The sequence below is a fragment of the Lissotriton vulgaris genome, chromosome 9, assembly GCF_964263255.1.
Source record: "Lissotriton vulgaris chromosome 9, aLisVul1.2, whole genome shotgun sequence".
Classification (NCBI taxonomy): domain Eukaryota; kingdom Metazoa; phylum Chordata; class Amphibia; order Caudata; family Salamandridae; genus Lissotriton; species Lissotriton vulgaris.
Window position 1 is genome coordinate 264,311,273 of NC_141697.1, and position 19,800 is coordinate 264,331,072.

At 50.3% G+C, this 19,800-nt stretch overlaps 1 protein-coding gene, 1 long non-coding RNA gene and 1 pseudogene across 6 annotated transcripts in view; 1 reads left to right on the plus strand and 2 right to left on the minus strand.

The window, feature by feature from the left end:
- Window positions 1–19,800, plus strand: part of TTLL5 (tubulin tyrosine ligase like 5) — a 1,386,223-nt gene that overhangs the window by 480,549 nt on the left and 885,874 nt on the right. The gene's annotated exons all lie outside the window — the stretch shown is intronic.
- The window catches only part of LOC147689977 (uncharacterized), a 315,487-nt gene that overhangs the window by 151,618 nt on the left and 144,069 nt on the right, over window positions 1–19,800 (minus strand). The window lies entirely within an intron of this gene.
- On the minus strand, window positions 5,734–7,383 carry LOC147689978 (uncharacterized; annotated as a pseudogene).

Below are 19,800 nucleotides of genomic sequence, written 5' to 3' on the forward strand. Positions count from 1 at the left end.
CCAGCATCTGGTTTGCTCTCTCCCTCTAGTCTTGCCATGGAGGCAAGTTCCTCTTTTGCAGACATACTGAGGTAATTGGCTGCAGTTTTAGACTTATTACTGCCCACAGTGCAGAGGTCTACAGACCCTTTGTTTGAAATCCTTTGTCCGGGTCAGACCTTATTTGATGTTTTCTTAGGTGCATAGGCCAAGCCTGAGTCTGGGGTCTCAGTGGACTGTGATGTTGCATGCAGGCTTTTGCCTGCACCTGTGGACCCATTTTGTATGCATAGACATCCTTCCACTAGTGGCCTGGTGATTAATCCTGCAACGTCTTCTAAGGATGTAGGGTCTATTCCAAAGACTCTGGTGGGTAAGGATGCTAGGGGTTGTGATGCTTTTGGTAAGCATATATTTGCTTTGGCCAGCTCAGCATTGAGAGCCACATACAGGTCTTGTGTGCTGGGGTGCTTTTCCTATGCTTTATGGGATTCTTTACAGAACATGCACCCATCTCTTCCGGATAACCTCCGTGTTGAGGTACACAACTGGATTAGAGATGGCCTGCAGGCCGCTAGGCTTACCATAAGGTGTGGCATGGACACAATGGATTCTGTGGGTCGGGCCATGGCATCTGCAGTGGTGCTAAGGCGTCGGACTTGGTTGGCATCTTTTGGTTTCTCAGAGGTTGTCCAGTCGGTATTGGCCAATATACCATTTGATGCTGCCCGTCTTTTTAGCGATCAAGCAGATGCGGCGTTAAGACGTTTCCATGAAAGACGGAGAACTAGTCATAGTCCTACATGTTCTGTCTATGTGTGCTTAGCTTAGAAGTATTCTTGGTATATATGTTTTTGTTGATCAAAGAATAGCCTTATTAGTACGTTGGATATTTCCAATTTGGTTCCAGTACTACCACGTGTACTCTGGTGAGGAGTAGTGGTTATACCCTCAGTACTATTTTATTTTTGTGTATTGATTTAAAAGACTAAGGGAGGTTTCCTTTGTTTCCTGGCCTCTGAAGAAGGGCTTTCTGCCCAAGAGGCTAATATTAAGAGAGGTGTCTTCCTGTATGGAAGTGGATCTGGTACATGCTTCTTCGAAGCAGTTCAGTATGCAAGTTGCATGGTTTTCTTCAATGCTGTTGACTCTTTGATCTACTTTTGGGGTGACCTGGTGCTTCAGCAAGTTGAAGCATTGCTCTGACTCAGAGTATAGGTTTGTATGGTTTGAATACTACTTTGTTTGCGAGTTCTTCCTTTAGGTTAAAAAAACAGTGTCTAGTAAAGGCACAAATATTACCTCAACTGGAGGCAATTCCTATCCCTGCTTCATATTGAGATGCGATAAATTGGCAGCCAAAGGTTTATGATGCTTGAATTGGGCCAACTTGTTCCAAGACCAATGTAATCTGGATGGCTTGTTGTCCTTCACATTAGACAGTATGCAGATGTCATCTGACAATGTAACCTGAGAGATATCTCTGCCGTTGTCCTGTTTGTAGACAGGATGTTTGCCTGTTGTAAACTCGGCAGGGCTGGGTTAGACTTTAATCCCTCAGCAGGAAGGGAGAGAAGGGTACTGAGTGCTCTGTCGGCTGCGAGCAGAGTTTAACATTTGGACACCCACCAGGTGCTTAGAAGCGCACCCGGCATGCAGCGCTACAAAAACATGCAGAAAGGCATGTGCATAGCACAGCGTGTCTGAAGAGGTGTGCATGCATGGGAAAGGAACTTGCTGCATACGCTGTCAGCCTGAAAGAGTGATGTAGACCGGGAGACAGCTCTGCTGTCCACAACCTGAGGCATAGCCCTGCTGTACCGGTGCGAGTTAGTGGAGTTTGCAATCAGTTTTTCTCGGGCGTGAATCTGGAATTGTTTTGCAGCTCGAGCGAGCCTGTTGGGTGTTAGTTAAAAGGAAGAGTGAAACCTGGGGCACCGGTTCGTTGTTAAGGTTATGTACCCGTGTCTGGTGTAACTCGAAGCTTGACCCTTGACCCCGGTGTTGACACACCATCGAGTAGGCCTGCTGAGATGGGAGTTCACCCTGATGTGGGTGTAAACGGACAGGTCTGCCGGATCAGATGTCCGTTGATCGGATCTGTGTACCGCAAACGATAGCTCTGTTGTCTCAAGAGTGAGTTCACCAGACCTGCAGCAATGCACTCTCATACAGGGCTACTGGCAACACCTGGAGCTTCAGAAACAGCACACAGCGCCAAGAGGCCGTGACACTGGTCGACACTGCCCTTTAGAGATGCGCAGCTGCCAGGCGCCCCAGGTCCATGCATGAAGAGCTGCTCCTTTGCACTCTGGGACTTGTAGTCCTGTTTTATATTGGATTAAACAAGGCTACAAATTCCAGAATTCAAAGGGAAAAAAACCTGGCCTGGATCAGCACATTACACTTGAACATGGGAAATGTGGCCGGGCTCAAGATGTCATCTGACAATTAACCTGAGGGATATCTCTGCCATTGTCCTGTTTGTAGGCAGGATGTTTGCCTGTTGTAAACTCGGCAGGGTTGGGTTAGCCTTTAATCCCTCAGCAGGAAGGGAGAGAAGGGTACTGAGTGCTCTGTCGGCTGCGAGCAGAGTTTAATATTTGGACACCCACCAGGTGCTTAGAAGCGCGCCCGGCATGCAGCGCTACAAAAACATGCAGAGAGGCATGTGCAGAGCACGGCGTGTCTGAAGAGGTGTGCATGCATGGGAAAGGGCCTTGCTGCATACGGTGTCAGCCTGAAAGAGTGATTTACACTGGGAGACGGCTCCGCTGTCCACAACCTGAGGGATAGCCCTGCTGTACCGATGCGAGTTAGTGGAGTTTGCAATCAGTTTTTCTCGGGCGCGAATCTGGAATTGTTTTGGAGCTCGAGCTAGCCTGTTGGGTGTGGGTGAAAAATGTTCTAGCTTACGCGACAAAGAATTTTCAATTCTATTAAGGACACGGAGGCGAGAATTATGCTTCTCTATCTTTTCTGGACAAACAGCAGCAAAGGGTTAAACTTTAAACCGCATAACCCGGAAGGACAACCCCCTCCAGGTCTGCACCAATCACAATACACTTGAATGAATAAATGTCCCCAATGACGTAATCACTTCCTCTTTCTTTGCAAATGTCTATAACTGAAAAAAGGACTGAACCCAGCTTGACGTCGAACCGCGTCAGCAACCAATCTTCATCAACGTAGAAGGCCGGTCCAAAACTTCGTCAGAACAGCTCACACTTCAGGATTGTTTTCCTTGGTCGCCTGAAACAAGAAACATAGCCATAACACCCATGCCAAACTGAAAATGACAGTCGTAAATTAACAAATCGGGTGGGAAAAAATAAGAAGTCAAACAATAGCATTGAAATATGCAAGCAAATAGCATTATAACCATTACAAAGATATGTAACATAGAAAGTAATCCATCATGGGTGGGATAATTCTCGCCTCCGTATCCTTAATAGAATTGAAAATTCTTTGTCACGTAAGGTAGAAAATGTTTCATTCTTTGGCAGTCCACTGAGGCTCTAACTATGCTAGTTTAAAGTTGCTCCACTACAGCAGACGCAATATCCACAATAGGTTTGTGGTAAAAGGGCTTAAAAGTGGACTCAGAGGAACAGTCCGCCGCAGTCATAATATCTTGTAACCTGGACCCAGTCACTAAGGCTTTGGAAGCCATGGACCCTCTAACAGAATGAGCACCAAAAATAGAAGAATCATTTCCCGCTTGGGACAATAGCCAGGTAATCCACCTAGCTAGAGTTGCAGAAGAGACTGGGCGGAAAGGTCTCTGAAGCGATATCAACAATTGACCTGCCACATAATTTCTGAACTCTCTGGTACAATCCTCATAGACCTTTAAACATTGCACAACACAGTTTGCTATGGTAAGGAAAGGCAGGATAAGTAATGCATTTAGAATTAGTCTTAGTACGACGAGAAAGTGTGAAAGAAACTGCAGACGGAGTAAACACTCTACCTGCTAAATCCAGATGACGTACATCCGACACACGTCTGCATGAAATAAGACATAATAAAAGCGTCAGCTTGGCACACAATTGTTTGCGCGACAGCCCTTCATTGGCTGGCCATGTTTTCAAGTATCTAAGAACTATGGAAACATCCCATAACGTCTGATATCTAGGTTGAGGAGGATTTACCAACCTGATACCGCGTATTACCTTACAGACCAAGGAATGTTCCCCTACAGGTCTACCATCCACGTGAGGATGTCCTGCTGAAATGGCTGATCTAAAATTGTTTATCATCCTATAGGCCATGCCTGATTTTGCCAAATCGGATAAAAAATTCACAATCACAGAGATACTAGATCCCAAGGGATCACTCCCCGTTCACCTCTCCAACGCACCCATTGTCACCAAGCGGATTCGTATCGTTTGTGCGTGGAAGTTGCCCAAGACTGGGAGAGAAAAAAGAGAGCGTCTTGCGAAAACTCCCGGCACTTGCCAACGTCGCCGGAAAGTCTCCACGCCATGAGAGGTAGCTGACCCTGCAGGACTAAGGGATGTTGAAGGCCCACTGGATCTGTCAACAAGTATGGGAATGACTTGATCCGAACCGGAGGGGCACACGATAAGCTCATTGCAACCAGAAACCACGCTTGTGCTTTTCAACATGGAGATACGAGGATTATTTCCGCCTCTTGCCGGCGTGTCTGAGCTAACAACCTCAGAATCATGACGAAGGGTCGAAAGGCATATAGAATGCCCGTCGTCCCCGATTGAAGGAAGGCGTCCGAGCTGATCGCTAACGGATCCGAACACCAACTATAAAACAGGGGAAGTTGCCTGTTGAGTCTGGACGCAACCAGATCTAGGACACACGGTCCCCATTTGGAGTTTAATGCTTGAAACACACTGGGGTGAAGTCTCCAATCGCTGGAGTCCCTCAGAAATCTGGAATTCCAGTCTGCTACCACATTCGACGAACCTGGAATGTTTTCCGCCGCCACTTAAATGTGGTGATCCAGGCAGTAATGCCAGAAATCCTTGGCAATCTCCGCTAGAAGTCGGGATCTGGTCCCGCCCAGGCGATTGACATAACGTACTGCAGACACATTGTCCAGACGCAGAAGAATACAACAACTCGCTCGATGAGGAGACAGAGTTTGAATCGTAAAAGACCCTGCCAATAATTCTAGGCAGTTGATATGGAGACGCAGCTCCTCTTGTGACCGGAGATGCAGAATCTTTAACCTCTGTAAGGCCCTGTAATGTAAAGGACCGCGAAAAATCGCCTGAATGGACGCTACCAACAACCCCACGAGACGGGCTAACGTCCTCAATGATATAGTCTGAGAGGCAAGCGCTCTCCTCAACTCTTTCTTGATCTCTGTTCTCTTCTTGAGAGGCAAAAGCAGCTGGGAAGTCAAGGAATTTATTTGAAAACCTAAAAACTCGATCACCTGCGAAGGAATTAGAAGAGATTTGGGAACATTGAGAAGAAATCCCAACTCCTGGAGGAGTTGGATAGTCCAAGACAGATGGAGTTGCACCACCTCTACCGACTGACCCATGATCAGAATATCGTCTAGATAGATTGAGTCTGACTCATCTCTCCCGTAACCATTGAACAACTGGTCTCATGAGTTTCGTGAAACACCATAGAGCGGACGAGAGACCGAAGGGCATGGCAGAAAACTCGAACCACTGACTGCGCCATTGGAATTGGAGGAAGCACCGATGAGGCGGAAAAATGGCGACTTTCATATAGGCATCTTTTAGATCCAATTGAACCATCCTATCCTGGCCTAACAACATGTCCCTCAAGAGATGAATACCCTCCATTTTGATATGGCGATATACTATTCCCACATTGAACTCCTTCAAATTCAGAACCAGACGAAATGCAAGATCTTTCTTGGGTACCAAGAAGATCGTACTCACAAAACCGTGCGGATGAGGATCCGTCTGCACAATAGCCCCTTTGTTCAGTAACGACTGAACTTCCTCGTCGATGAAACTCATCTCTACGGGGGAAAAACTTAGGGGTCTGGGAGTCACCAACTGCGTGGGAGTTGCATAAAACTCAAGATGAAAACCTTGAACTGTCTGACGTATCCATGGGTCGGGAGACAAAACCTCCCACCTGGGAAGGAACTGTGCAAGACGACCTCTCACCATATGATCCCTGCAATGTAAAATGGGTACCTGAATAAGAGGAATCTCCAGACTGGAACTGCTGGCCTCTGTAGTTTCCACGTTGTCCACGACCTCTGTCACCTCTGTTACGGGTTGGATAGAATTTCGACCTTTGTGAACCTCCTCTGCTCCGTTGGTCGGCACCTTTAGAGGTCTGATTACCACCTCGGCCGGACCCTCGACCTCTGAAACGGCCGGCCCTGTTAAAAACATCCGAGTGGAAAACACGCTTGATATTGGCCTGCGCCTTATCCAAAGCCGAAAAGGTTGCCACATATTTTCCCATTTTTTTAACGAAGTCCTCGCCAAACAACATGCCATTGGCCATTGGTTCTGTTGTAGCCATCTCAGCTAGTTGGGGGTCTATTCTCATGAGAAAGGATCTTCGTCTCTCTGTACATAACGCCACATTGGCATTGCCAAGGAAACACATGGCGTGTTGTGCCCATTCCATAATCTCAGAAGAGTCCAGGGGCACACCTTTATCCTTCGCAGTGACTGCGGCATCCAATATTTTAGTCGGCGGACCCGAGACATCTAATAATTTGTCTTGGCACCCTTTCCAGGCCCGATCCAGTCCTTTCTTGGGATCTTTGGAAAATTTGCCCATAAAAGTGGCCATATAAGGATCTAATTCTGGCTTATCCGCCACCTTACCCAACACTGACGGTCGGGGACATTCGGAGTGCAAGGTGGCCCTGACCTGACTCTCAAAACTCTGTCTGAAGTTATTTCGAACATAGTGCGCCACTTCCACACAGGGAACTCACTCAGTAGACCTAGGATGAATTAAATTCTGAGGATTAAAAAGTAAATTTTTGGGTGTCACCTCTTCCTGTGCATCGTAAAATAAATGTTTGGTCTTTTTGACCTTCTTCTTGGGCTGCACAGATTCATCGGAATCTGTTGAATCCTGGGTATCAGGAGAAGACTTTCCTTGCATATCCCTGCCCGCTAAGGAACCATGGTCCATTAAAACACTTTTCGCCACATTAAGCAGAGCTTTAGCCGAAGCTTGTGTGGATGAAGAATGCTTAGTAGAGGACTTAGACTTTCGCTTGCCAGAGGACTTCTGGGTTTTCGATAGGGGCGTTAAGGCCTGAATAAGCGCCTTACTCAATAAACCCTGGACGTGGGAATCCTAGGCTTGAACAGGTTGCTTCTCCAAATGATGTTCATAAGGCTCCTCATATTTCTCATACTCGTTGTATTCAAACCACGTATCCTCCTCTTCGGCGTAGTACGCCATAATTCACAGCAGGAGGTTGGAAGGAGATTCAAAGGGGGGGAGTAACCCAAGGGCAATGAGACCCACTGAAGGTATTATTGAAGAAAAAAGAACCTGGGTCTTATTATAGGTATTGAAGAAAAAACTATTGCAAAAACAAACTTTCAATGAAAGTAGATAATAAATACATATATATATATATGTGGCAGGAGCTTGCCCTAAACTCCCCTAGTGCCAAGCACTAATCCGGCAAAACGCCCCGGTATGCGTTAATGAGCTGAGAGGTTTTATTCAGGCAACACTGTAGCTAATGCGCGAAGAGCCAGTAACAGAAAACGAAACTGGTTCTTCGCGCATGCGCACAATAATAGGAATGTGGGACTAACACGAGCCTGCCTCACTCGCGCACCGAAGTGCGCAGCTCTGCTCCCTCGCCACTGCCCACAAGAATAAACGCTGTGGAGGGGCACCGAAGCCTCAGACTCCGTGAAGGAAGTCGCGCTCGCAGCAGGAAGGTTCCGAGTGCAGCGCGACTTAAGTTAAGAAAGAAAAAAGCCATTAAAGGAAAGAAATGCTGAACACGCATTCAGGCAAGGCAAATGAAGCTTAAGAGCTTCGGAAAAGAACACTAGTCAAATATTACACAAGCGCCAAAGCGGGGTATCAAAATACATAAAGAAACAATTATTAAAGCAGTATAAAAACATAAGAAACTAAAGTCACTTATCTCGCTGCTGCAGCAGCAAAGAAAGAGGAAGTGTTTACGTCATTGGGGACATTTATTCATTCAAGTGTATTGTGATTGGTGCAGACCTGGAGGGGGTTGTCCTTCCGGGTTATGCAGTTTAAAGTTTAACCCTTTGCTGCTGTTTGTCCTGTAAAGATAGAGAAGCATAATTAGAGCCTCCGTGGACTGCCATAGAATTAAAAGGCAGAGTGAAACCTGGTGCACCGGTTTGTTGTTAAGGTTACGAACCAGTGTCTGTTGTAACTGGAAGCTTGACCCTTGACCCCAGTGTTGACACACCGTTGAGCAGGTCTGCTGAGATGGGAGTTCACCCTGATGTGGGTGTAAACGGAGAGCTCTGCCGGATCAGGTGTCCGTTGATCGGATCTGTGTACCGCGAGCGATAGCTCTGCTGTCTCAAAAGTGAGTTCACCAGAGCTGCAGCAATGCACTCTCATACATCGCTACGGGCAACACCTGGAGCTTCTGTAACAGCACACAGCGCACAGAGTCTGTGACACTGGTCGACACTGCCCTTCAGAGATGCGCAGCTGCCAGGCGCCCCAGGTCCATGCATGAAGCGCTGCTTTTTTGCACTCTGGGACGTGTAGTCCTGTTTTATATTGGATTAAACAAGACTATAAATTTCAGAATTCAAAGGGGAAAAAACCTGGCCTGGATCAGCACATTACACTTGAACATGGGAAATGTGGCCAGACTGCAGATGTCATCTGACAATGTCTGTAACCTAAGGGATATCTCCGCCTTTGTCCTGTTTGTGGGCAGGATGTTTGCTTGTTGTAAACCCGGCAGGGCTGGGTTAGCCTTTATTCCCTCAGCAGGAAGGGAGAGAAGGGTACTGAGAGCCCTTGCGGCTGCGAGCAGAGTTTAATATTTGGACACCCACCAGGTGCTTAGAAGCTGCTCAGTGCAGACTCGGCCTGGCCGGGACAAGACAGCTCGGGGGACTGTCACAGGGTGTTTTTGGGTTTCATTCAAGCAGCAGAGGCGGGGCAGCTGTGGGAACGAGGTTAGACAACTCGGGCAAAGAGTAGGTAAGTAGGTGATCGGCCTAAACTGGGGAATGGCTGCCCGAATGCTGACTGACCAGCTTTGGAAATCTCAACTGATCATTGATTCAGAGAGCAGACCATGCTGTGAGAGGAGGGATGGGGCAGGAGGAGGGAGGGGGCAGGCAGCCCTTAAAAGGGAATACTGTGTAACCTGGTTCCTATGCTTCGAGCCTTTGCTGGCTCTTGGAATTATGCTCTGGGGCTCTGTGTATGTGTGTGTGTGGCTCTGTGTATGTGTGTGTGGCTCTGTGTATGTATGTGTGTGTGTGTGTGTGGCTCTGTGTATGTGCGTGTGGCTGTGTGTGTGGCTCTGTGTATGTGTGTGTGTGACTCTGTGTGTGACTGTGTGTGTGTGACTCTGTGTGTGTGTGTGACTGTGTGTGTGGCTCTGTGTGTGGCTCTGTGTATGTGTGTGTGGCTGTGTGTGTGTGTGGCTGTGTGTGTGGCTCTGTGTGTGTGTGTGTGTGTGTGGCTCTGTGTGTGTGTCTCTGTGCGTGTGTGCAAATGCAATAGGCCTCGCATTTGCGAGAGATTAAGCTATTGGCATTGTAAATTACAATGCTATTTATTTATCTGTTTTCAAACCAACACATAAATAAAAATGTTGTCATTTACAATGCCAATAGCTCTATCTTTTGCAAAGGCGAGACTGTTGCATTGTTAATGCTTGTTTATCACCCACTAAACTCACGGTCTGTTCTGAGGGTTTCTTGTGGAGGGCTCAGCCTAAGTGGTAATTCATGTAATTTGGTATGCAGAACACACGAGAGTTCTTGACTCCTTCAGCACTGTGCTGCTGATGAGTTCTTAACATTCCCTTAGGCCTCTGATAATGAAACATAACCCAGACTTCTTAGGCCCACCTTCAGTACTTGAAACGAACTCGTGAGGGGTCTTACATGCTATTTTTAAGACATCAAGTCTAATTTTAGAGCGCTCAATTCCCATCCTTGCATACCTCGAGGATAAAGAGCCAAGAGCGCCCCCACAGTCCCCCATCCTCTGACAAGCGCTCAGAAATGGTTAAAAGGCTGTCTCTACACAAATCACTACAATTAACACACGTTAGGAATCATCCTGTAAAAGTTGATTCATAGCTACAAAATCACGCGAGTTTTCGAGTGAAATTTGCAACAATACACAGATTGCTAGGTCTTGTGGCTTTTATAGGTCCTCGAGCTGATAATTGCACTAGGGAAAGACTGATCAGCAGGGATTTCAGCAGTTTAAAAGGGAATAGCTGGACATGAGAAGAAGCGGTAAAGGGGTCAAAGGCATCAGACCTTAAGATTCGCCCTTTGGTCCCTGTCTAGGCGGATGCAGCAGAGGCCGCTGACGGCTGTCGAGCCTACGGCGCCGTGAACAAGGAGCTCTGTGGTATTTTCGCCTCTCCCGTGAAGGTCAAGGCCACGGGGCTCATTTAACACGGTGTCTTGCCGTCTCCAGGCCTCCATGGGGATTTATGTCTCGACGAGAGGTGAAGTGAGTGGGGAGTGCCTCCCCCATTCAGCAGTCTCCACACACACTTCTCCTGGGTGGCAGCGCTGCGGCAGCTGGGGAGGCTCCAACCCGTCGCCCAACGCCTTTCTTAGGCCGGAGCCAGCCTCGGTTTCTTGCTAGGCGTTGCGCAGACGAGCCGGCACATTGGGCCTCCTCGGTCGAGTGTGGGAAAGTAAAGAAAGGGGTGATGGAGGCCAAAGCCTCACACGCAGCTTGTCTGTCCCTGTCGCCGTGCTCAGACGTGGTGTGAGGGGGGCTGTTCATCCTTCGCCCCTCACAGGAAGCTGCTGGCTGCGCGGAGGCACCCCCGACCAGCCTGGCACACTTTATCACTTGGGCAAGGGCCTTGGTAGGCCACTCGTCAGACCTTCGAACCCCTTTTATCATGCCCGGTTCCCGTGACAGAGGGGGCGTGCAGGGACGCTTTTTGTCAGGGCCAGCCTAGTTGACAAAGGTATGGCGCACACACCAACACACACGTTTCCTCACTCTCGAAAGCCCGGTGCGGTATCGGCCTCAGATTGATTGCCCGCCCACATTACTGAAGGATCTGCATAAAAAAGCCTCCTCCCGCCCCTTTATTGAGGCCTTCCGACGTGACCCAGCGTCGGAGCCTCTCACGGCTCACCCTGTGCGCGGACACGTTGGGTGGGAGGGGTGGGTGGGGAGCAGACCACAAACCAGCTTTTATGTGAAAAAGGCCGCTTTATTGAAACAGGTGCACATTAACAGTTAACAGACCTCAGCAAATGCCTTTCAAAACTAAACCTCACTAAATAAAACACTACCTTAACCCCACTTCCCGCCCCGCCCCTAAAGTCACTTTAACTCCGCCCCCCACCCATATATTACATCATTACAAAATACAAACAATGCAAATCCCTGCATAATCGTCTAAACTTAGCAGCTCAACAATCCGTTACACAAACCCCCCTGCCTACCCCTTGAAACTCTTGATCCCCAAACCTATGTAAACACCCCAACAACTTAGCCTGCCCAACTCATCCTGTCGATGACACAACTACTCCAATGAACCACAACAATTCTTGCAAACCCTGGCAAAACACCACTAACGCCTGCCACCCAGAAAGCTGGGGGTTGAGGGGGGGGACACTTTCTGCCCCCCCAAACCACAAAAACCATTTAGTTATTCTGGCCTAACCTCCTAACTGGCATACTCTTGAACCTTCAAACACCTAGACAAGACCTCTCGCAACTCCAGAAGATACAAGTCCATGCCCACACGGGACAAGTGCCCCCCGTCACTCCTAAAAAAAATTACAGTATCAAACCAAATATCTCTGTGGGTCACTCTTCCAAAACCCAAACCTCTACAAAACCAGGAAACCTCCAGATTCACCTTCTTAGGTGCCTTGTCAATCACCTTAGGTTTATGCGTACCCCTCCACGTCCTGCGGAGCACCAACTCTGCCCACAGCACATGACAACCCGACCATTGTACCTTCAAAAGTGTCAGATCCATTTTCATTCTCCCCCAGATGGATTAACAGCACATCTGGGCATTGGCCCCGACCAACCAAGCATTTAGTGCAGGAGTAAACTCCCTCCAGAACATCCCCTCTTTCCCCTTCCACACCACCTTGAACAAGCGCTCATTCAACCCTAACAATGACCCAAAATAACTACGGCATGCTTGCACATGAGCCCATTTAACAAATGAGTGCCCCAAAATCCAGATGGCCATTTCCGATGAACGGGGGCGAGCCACTGAACCTGCAACGAGAAAAGCAATATCAAACTTATGGCAAAGAGGATACGCAAGCGCCTCCCCCGCATTGTTTTTCACATAGCGCTGAAAGCAATTTGAAGACCAGCGCCCCAGACGCATAATGTCCTCCCCAGACCATCCCCTGTTATGAGCATCCATTGCTGCCCCGATTCTAAAAGAGTGGGTTCCATATTGTGACCAGTCCACACCAATGCCCCGCAATGCCTTACAAAGCACCATGAGCAACTGGTAGTCAGACACCGGGACCCATCTGCATGCCTGAAAACCTCCTCCCCAACAGCCCCCACAGATAATGCCTTCCAACTCCGGGCCCAATGTAACGGGCAGGTCCAAACTGGTGATGATGCCTCCAACCATATCCCTTTACCTAGACTCCTCTGATCCGTTTTCGTGCTTGACAGCCAAATATGCACACCCCTCTCTGCCAACCAGACATCCTGCCACCCTATACACCCTTTCCCCTCGGACCCCAAAAGCTCCAAAACTCTGAAAGCCCCAAAAAACATCCACACCATAAGGGTGGAAAACAAACAAGCCTCAAAACTGTCCGTACAAACCGACGGTAAAACTTCCAAACAGCGTGCCAACTTCTGCCAAGACAGAGGGCACAGGCCAGAGCGCCCCCTCCCTAGCCCAACCTTCCAACATTCTTCGTCTAACCTCCCCCGCTGACGGCACATAACCCCAAAAGAGCTTCCCTATAAAGGAGATGCCTGCCAACTTCCCGGCTATAGTAACCCGAGAGAGGCCCTTGTCCATTAAATCAAGTATGAACTGCACCACATCTTCTGACTACCGCCATCCTGGTTCCCGTTTACAAGCTCCTGCCGCTAAGAATTCTCTCCAAGCCAGCTCATATGCAGCTCGCGTCCATGCAGACAATGAACCTACCACCAGCTGTACGACCCTACGTCGCCTACATACCACAAGTGATCCGGCATTGGTGTGGGCGTCCTGTCCGCCTCCTTGGCCAGCCCACGGAATCTCTCCCACTGCGAACGAGACAAGGCATCCGCAATGTCATTGTCCACACCGGGGATGTTCAAAGCCCTAAAGACTATGTCATATCTAAGGCAGCCTAACACAAAGACCCGCATTAGCTTCAACACCTGTTCATCTCTTGCTGACTGCCTATTGATAATGTCCACCACAGCCATGTTGTCAATGCGAAACAGAATTTTCTTATGTGCTAACTTCTGCCCCCACAATGTCAATGCCACCAGCACCAGAAAGAGTTCCAAGAAGGCAATGCTCTCCCCCCCTCCAATTGAACCAACCACTTCTCTGCACACCACCTGCCCTGCCAGTAGAGACCAAAACCGTCACTGCCCGCCGCATCCGAAAAGATCTGAACATCCCACTGCAAGTCCTCTTCTCCATTAAAGGAACGTAAAAAGACCGTCCACATCCGCAAATCCTCCTTAACCCCTGCTGACAACCGAACATGGTGGTGAGGTAGAAAATGTCCTGACAGTGCCTGCCCCTGGCTCCTACAAAAAGTCCTCCCGGCCCTGACCACCCTGCAAGCAAAGTTCAGATGACCCAGCAGGAACTGTACATCTTTCACAGTCACTTTCTGTTTTGCTAACAGTGACTCCAAGAGCTCCAGCATTTTTACTTTCTTGTCAACTGGCAAGCGAGCCCGCATTGCCACCGAGTCAATCTCAATTCCCAGGAAGGACATGGTCGCGCAAGGACCCATTGTCTTCTCTGGCGCAAGCGGCAACCCCAATCCCTCCATGAGCTCTTGGAACGTGTCCAGGGCTACCTGGCACTCCGTGGAGCCCGGGGAACCAACGAAAAAGAAATCGTCCAAATAGTGTGTTACCAATTCATGACCAGTACGTTGTGTAAAATACCAGTTCAAGAAGGTGCTGAAACTCTCAAAAAGGGCACAAGACATCGAACAACCCATCGGCAAAGCTTTGTCCATGTACCATTTGCCATTGAAATGGATCCCCCGAAGATTCCAATCGTCTGGATGGACTGGAAGCAAAAGAAATGGAGATTTTATATCGCATTTTGCCATCTCAGCAGCTGCGCCCGCGGTCACAACCAGTGACATAGTAACGTCAACTGATGAGTATGAAACAGAGGCCGCCTCCTCATCAATAAAATTATTGACTGAAGACCCCTCTGGCCATGATAGGTGTTGAATCAATCTGTACTGCCCTGCCTCTTTCTTGGGAACTACCCCAATCGATGAAACAATCATGTTCTTCAATGGCCAATCATCAAATGGCCCAGCCATCCTCCCCTCTCACACCTCCTTGTTCAGCTTATCTTGCACCACTCCTTTGTTTTCCTCTGCCGATTTCAAATTCTTCGACCAACGCCGCAGTCGTGGCCCATTGTAACTTAACCAAAACCCTTCCTGGAACCCCTCCAATAGCACCGTTTTTGCCCTCGCATCCCCATAATCTCTCAGGCCCTCTGACAATGGTACTATCTAAACTGGAGTATTAGCCTTTCGGCCCAGTCCCCTGTGCGCCCTTACCCCCTCTAGTACCTTGAAACTGCTGGGAGGGGCCTGAAGCGCTGGCACTCTGCTAATGCCACTGCTGGTTGCCTGTATTTTTAACCCCCCAACACTTGACCAGGGGGTGTTTCTTACCACATTGGGAACACTCGTGCCGGAACCTGCAGTATTCCCTTGCGCACAAGCCTTTGTTAAAGTCCCAGCATGCCCCATACCCAGTCTGTGCGGCTGTCGTGCTTCCCACCCCACCCCAGGTGGGCTTCCCCTGAAAGGGCCGGTATACCAAAGGTAACCCACTAGCTGTAAATATAGTCTTCCCCCCCAGCCGGCGCTCCCATGGTGTGCTGCCATAAATCAGTATCCAACTCTCCCCACGTAGCTTCTGAATCCCACGCCATCCGGGCACGGAATTCCTCATCATACTGAGCCCAAACAAAACCACTGCCTGTGATCTGCGCCTTCCTAATAACGTCCATGTATTTGAACCTAGCAACGCTGCGCTCCGGGAACTTCTCATAATAAAATCTGGCATATATTAGAAACGCTGCCGTCCAATTTTCAATTGTTAAAGGCACATTCGGACGCTTGGCAAGCTCGTACTTCTCCTCTTTGGACCCCTCCTTTGCCCTCACCTCCTTGTGCAATAGCTTCAATATCTCAACGTACTCCCCTTTCCAGATCCGTTCCTTGGTTGTTAACATCAAATGGGCCCCCAAAGGCTTTGTCACACACATGTAAGGAAGCTTTTTAATCTTTAACTCTTTGCTGGGCAAGGGTTCTTTACCTGTTTCACCCACCTCAGTATTCACCCCACTCTCCACTTTTTTAGCGCCCAACGCTCCCTCACCTTCCACTGTGCCCACACCTTGATCTTTCACATAACGCCCCTTGTAGAGCTTCCCTGCGCCCGTCCCCCCTACTTCTCCCCCTCCCCCCCCCGGTCCCCACAGACACCATCTTTGGTTTGGCCCGTGGTTCACAAGTCTCACCTGGCTCTAACAAGGGGGCCCGGCCGGGCACTGACCGCCATGACACTTGCTCCGAGTTGTCCACTATCCGAGGAGCCCTCACCGAGGGGCCGAGCTCTCTTCAGGGACCGAACGCCACAGCCCTCCTGGGCTGCACCACCTCTGGTGTCTGTAAAAAACTACGAGAAACATGAGAAGGCCCCGCCCCCATCCTCGTCCTCACCCAATTCCCCTTCCTCAGGGCTGTCCTCATCATAGTCCATCACCAAGGGCTCCTCCATCTGTGAAGGGCCCGACACCGCCAACCTACCACGGGCCTTACCGCACCCAACCTGACAGATACCGACCCTAACGGCCCTGTTCTGCACACCTAGCGGTGGAGCCGACTGTACTCGCCGATACTCCCCCAAACGTTGACCACACCTGGAAGCATCATCCTCCGTCTCCGCTGTCCGTCGTGACTGACTTATAGTTGGGGCCAGCGAGGTCGCGCTTGACCTTCGTATGCTGGCCATGCTGGGCTCCCCCGATGGTTCGGAATGTGCAGCGCTAGGCTCCACCCTCCCTTCACCTCGGCGCCACTGGACCGCACTCCGCCCTACCGAGTCTGCCTCACCATAACACTCTCTGCCCTTTGGAGAAACAGGTCAGACTGATGTGGAGAAGTGTGGCTCACGGTGTAGAGCAGGCAGACCCGGAAGCTGAGGTCAGACCCGGGACGAGGGTTCAATTCCCGACGCGGCAGGGTCTTGAGCTCAAATGTCCACGGACTCGATAATTCTCGCTTCGGTGCCTGCTCTAATCGTGGGTTCTCACTCTGCAACTCTGGGCATTAAGCTTGCTTAATCTCCACAACGGCCCCCCTGCGGCGGGATGCCTGGCTTTCACCTTGGGGATGCCCTGTAGGGGCTATCTCACAGGGAAAAGCCAGGACGGGTTCCCAAGGCAAGCGCCGGGAAACCTCCGGGTAGCTGTGCGCTCAATAAAATGTAATAATAATAATAATAATAATGTGCTGGGTCCCTCACTACCAACAACCTCCCAGTGCCCTCGCCTACCCGAAGCACCCTCCCCCAACCCTACCTCTCTACCCTGCCCTGTCTGCCCCCTTACCTTACAACTCCCTCCCATCGCCACCGGGCGAGGTGGGGGGGGGGGGGGTAATCCCCCCTCCCAGTCACTACTCCAATCCAGCATTGCTTGCACCATCGCCCCTGCCGGCCCTAAATCTTGCCCCCCACTCCCTCTGCCCTTCGCTCCCAGAAAATCTCCTGCTACCCCACCTCTAACCCCACACCCCCAACTGAATCTGCCAACCCCCCCTACTCACCCCCCACCGAGGTACACCCGAAATTGCCCTGCCCAATCACACCCCAGGATCCCGAACCACCTCAGACCAAGATGGGAAAATATCCAAACCCTCCCATGATCTCACCTCCCCCTCAAGCGCCCCCTCCCCCACCCCCCCTGCTTCCACTACTCCCGCCCCCCTAGCGCTCCCAGCAAAAGTCTCCTCGGCCCACCATCCAGTGGGGGGCTGTCTGTAAGCCTGACTCCTGTTCCATCGACTGTGGCTGGTAACTGCCCCATCCACCCACCTGTGCCCATTCTCCTTCCTCCATTGAATCGCCAGCTATTGATGCCCCTTCACCCTGTTCCAGATAAGGGGGTGAAAAAAGGAGGGGGCTCGAGGGAATGATCTCTCCCCTTCCCCTTGTTTTCACATTATCATGTCCAGCCCCCCCAGCACTTGCCCTACCCGAAATAGCCTGGCCATAGATGACGCCCCCGGCACCCTCCCCCACCTGTCCCCATTCAGCCTCTTGTCCCACTGTGTCCCCTTGGGGCACAGTGGGGCCCTGTTGCTCCCCAGCGCGCTCTCCGTACTTCCTTCCCCCGGTGAGGGTGACCGATGACGAGCTCACGCCCCCCAGCCCCTCCCCTCCCATTCCTGAACCCTCCCGCAAAACGACCGACAGCGAGGCAGAGCGTTTCTTGCTGCCCCGCCCACCCCCACGCTTCCCCCTTTGCGCGGGGACCGACACTCGCCTGCCACGATCCGCTGGAGCATTAGCAGCTCCGGCGTTTCCACCAACAGCCCGCCTGCTCCCAAAGAACTCTCGATCTATCGCGCTCCCAGCGCTGGGCCCAGGCGTCCCAATGGGATGCATTTCCACACACAGGCCGCCTTTTTAAAGCGCGGGCGGCCCCGATCACTCACCGCTTCTGTCCGGGGACGCTTCGGGGACAGGCAGGCGGCCACGACCACCGCCACTCCAGCTGAGGCCTGGCGCGCGGGGCGCAACGGCTCTGCAACATCGCCCAGCACCAGGTCCATCCTCCCCGCCTCACTAAGAAGCTGGATGGCTTTTAATACCCGGTAATCTTCCGCCGCCATGACGATCTCGAAAATTCACCGCCTCTAAATAACCAATTACCACAAAAATTCAAGCTACCTACAAACTCCCAGCCACCAGGTAGCCAAACCTAAAATGGTGGCTGGGAGAAGGAGCCCAAAGCATTTATGCTTGGGCTCCTTTTGGGCTATATTTTACAAGCCCAAATCAAAACCCGCCTTGCTGCTGCATAACCCTCCCCCCTGCCCCTCCCAAACTGCCCAGGGGGGGACCGCCCTGCGGTCGGCTGCCCCCCCAAGTCCCCCTTCTCTTACCTCAGATGGTTTCTTTGTCAAAGAGGAGCCTGTTATGTATAGCGAACCAACAATTTGTTTCCCGAGGGCCATGAGGGTGCAGGCTGCAGTTCTGCCAACAAGACTTCGACCCAATACATACTGGTTGAACACCCACTGCAGGGATGTGTGCAGTGTACCTTTCACATTGCAGTTTTCAATATTGACCAGGGAGACTCTAACTTTCATCCTTCTGAAATTGATAAAATGAGTACCATTTAGTGTGTGAATAATACCATTTATAAACATAAAAAAGTTAAGTATGAGGAAACCCTTCGGGGATTTCGTCAAATAGTGCCCTAGCCCGTCCTGTCCATTCCGTGCCCCACTCAGTGCTACGCAAACAAATGATGGATAGAATGCTGAATAAATCATACATTCACCCCAGTCAAAAGATCTGGGTTAAATCCATTGTTCTTTTGCTCACTATGCCACCCCAGTTTAGGCCAAGCAAATCAGTCTTGACCCTTTGCCTCATGGGAACAGTCCAGACCCAACTGCCAAGCCAGGTCCTCCCTGGACCGGAAACAAGCATCCTGGGACCGGTTTCTGGGTATTACCCTTCATCAGCCAGGCTAGCTTGAAACCAGTGGCACAGTGAGCAAGGCACCCACGTCTGGGCATACCCATCCCAATTAGGGTGAAAAGTGTTACACAAACAAATGATGAATAGAATGCTGAATAAATCATACATTCACCCCAGTCAAGAGATCTGGGTTAAATCCATTGTTCTTTTGCTCACCATGACGCCCCAGTTTAGACCCAGCCATATGCAAATCAGTCTTGACCCTGTGCCTCATGGGAACAGTCCAGACCCAACTGCCAAGCCAGGTCTTCCCTGGACCGGAAACTAGCATCCTGGGACTGGTTTCTGGGTATTACCCTTCATCCCTCAGGGCATCACACTCTGCATCAACCCACTACCCGAAGCACCCCTACGGTCCAGCAGTGTCCATGGGCAGTTTTGTCTGTGCAGCCCTCAACCAACTACACCTCGAAGCAAGCCTTCTGCCTCTATGGGGTTCCATTGGAAGGGGGACGTACATCTAACATGGGGATGCAACAGAATACCAGCGTTGGCTTGCTAGTGACCTTCCAGGGCAGCTCAACTTGTCCAGATTTTCAAGAGGCATTTCAGCCTACTGACTGGCTACAATGCAACAATTAGCTTGTGTGAACGTAGGATCCAGTCTGATGTGCTGGGTATACAATTATACTGTATATTAAAACGTGTATAATAAAAAATATATAT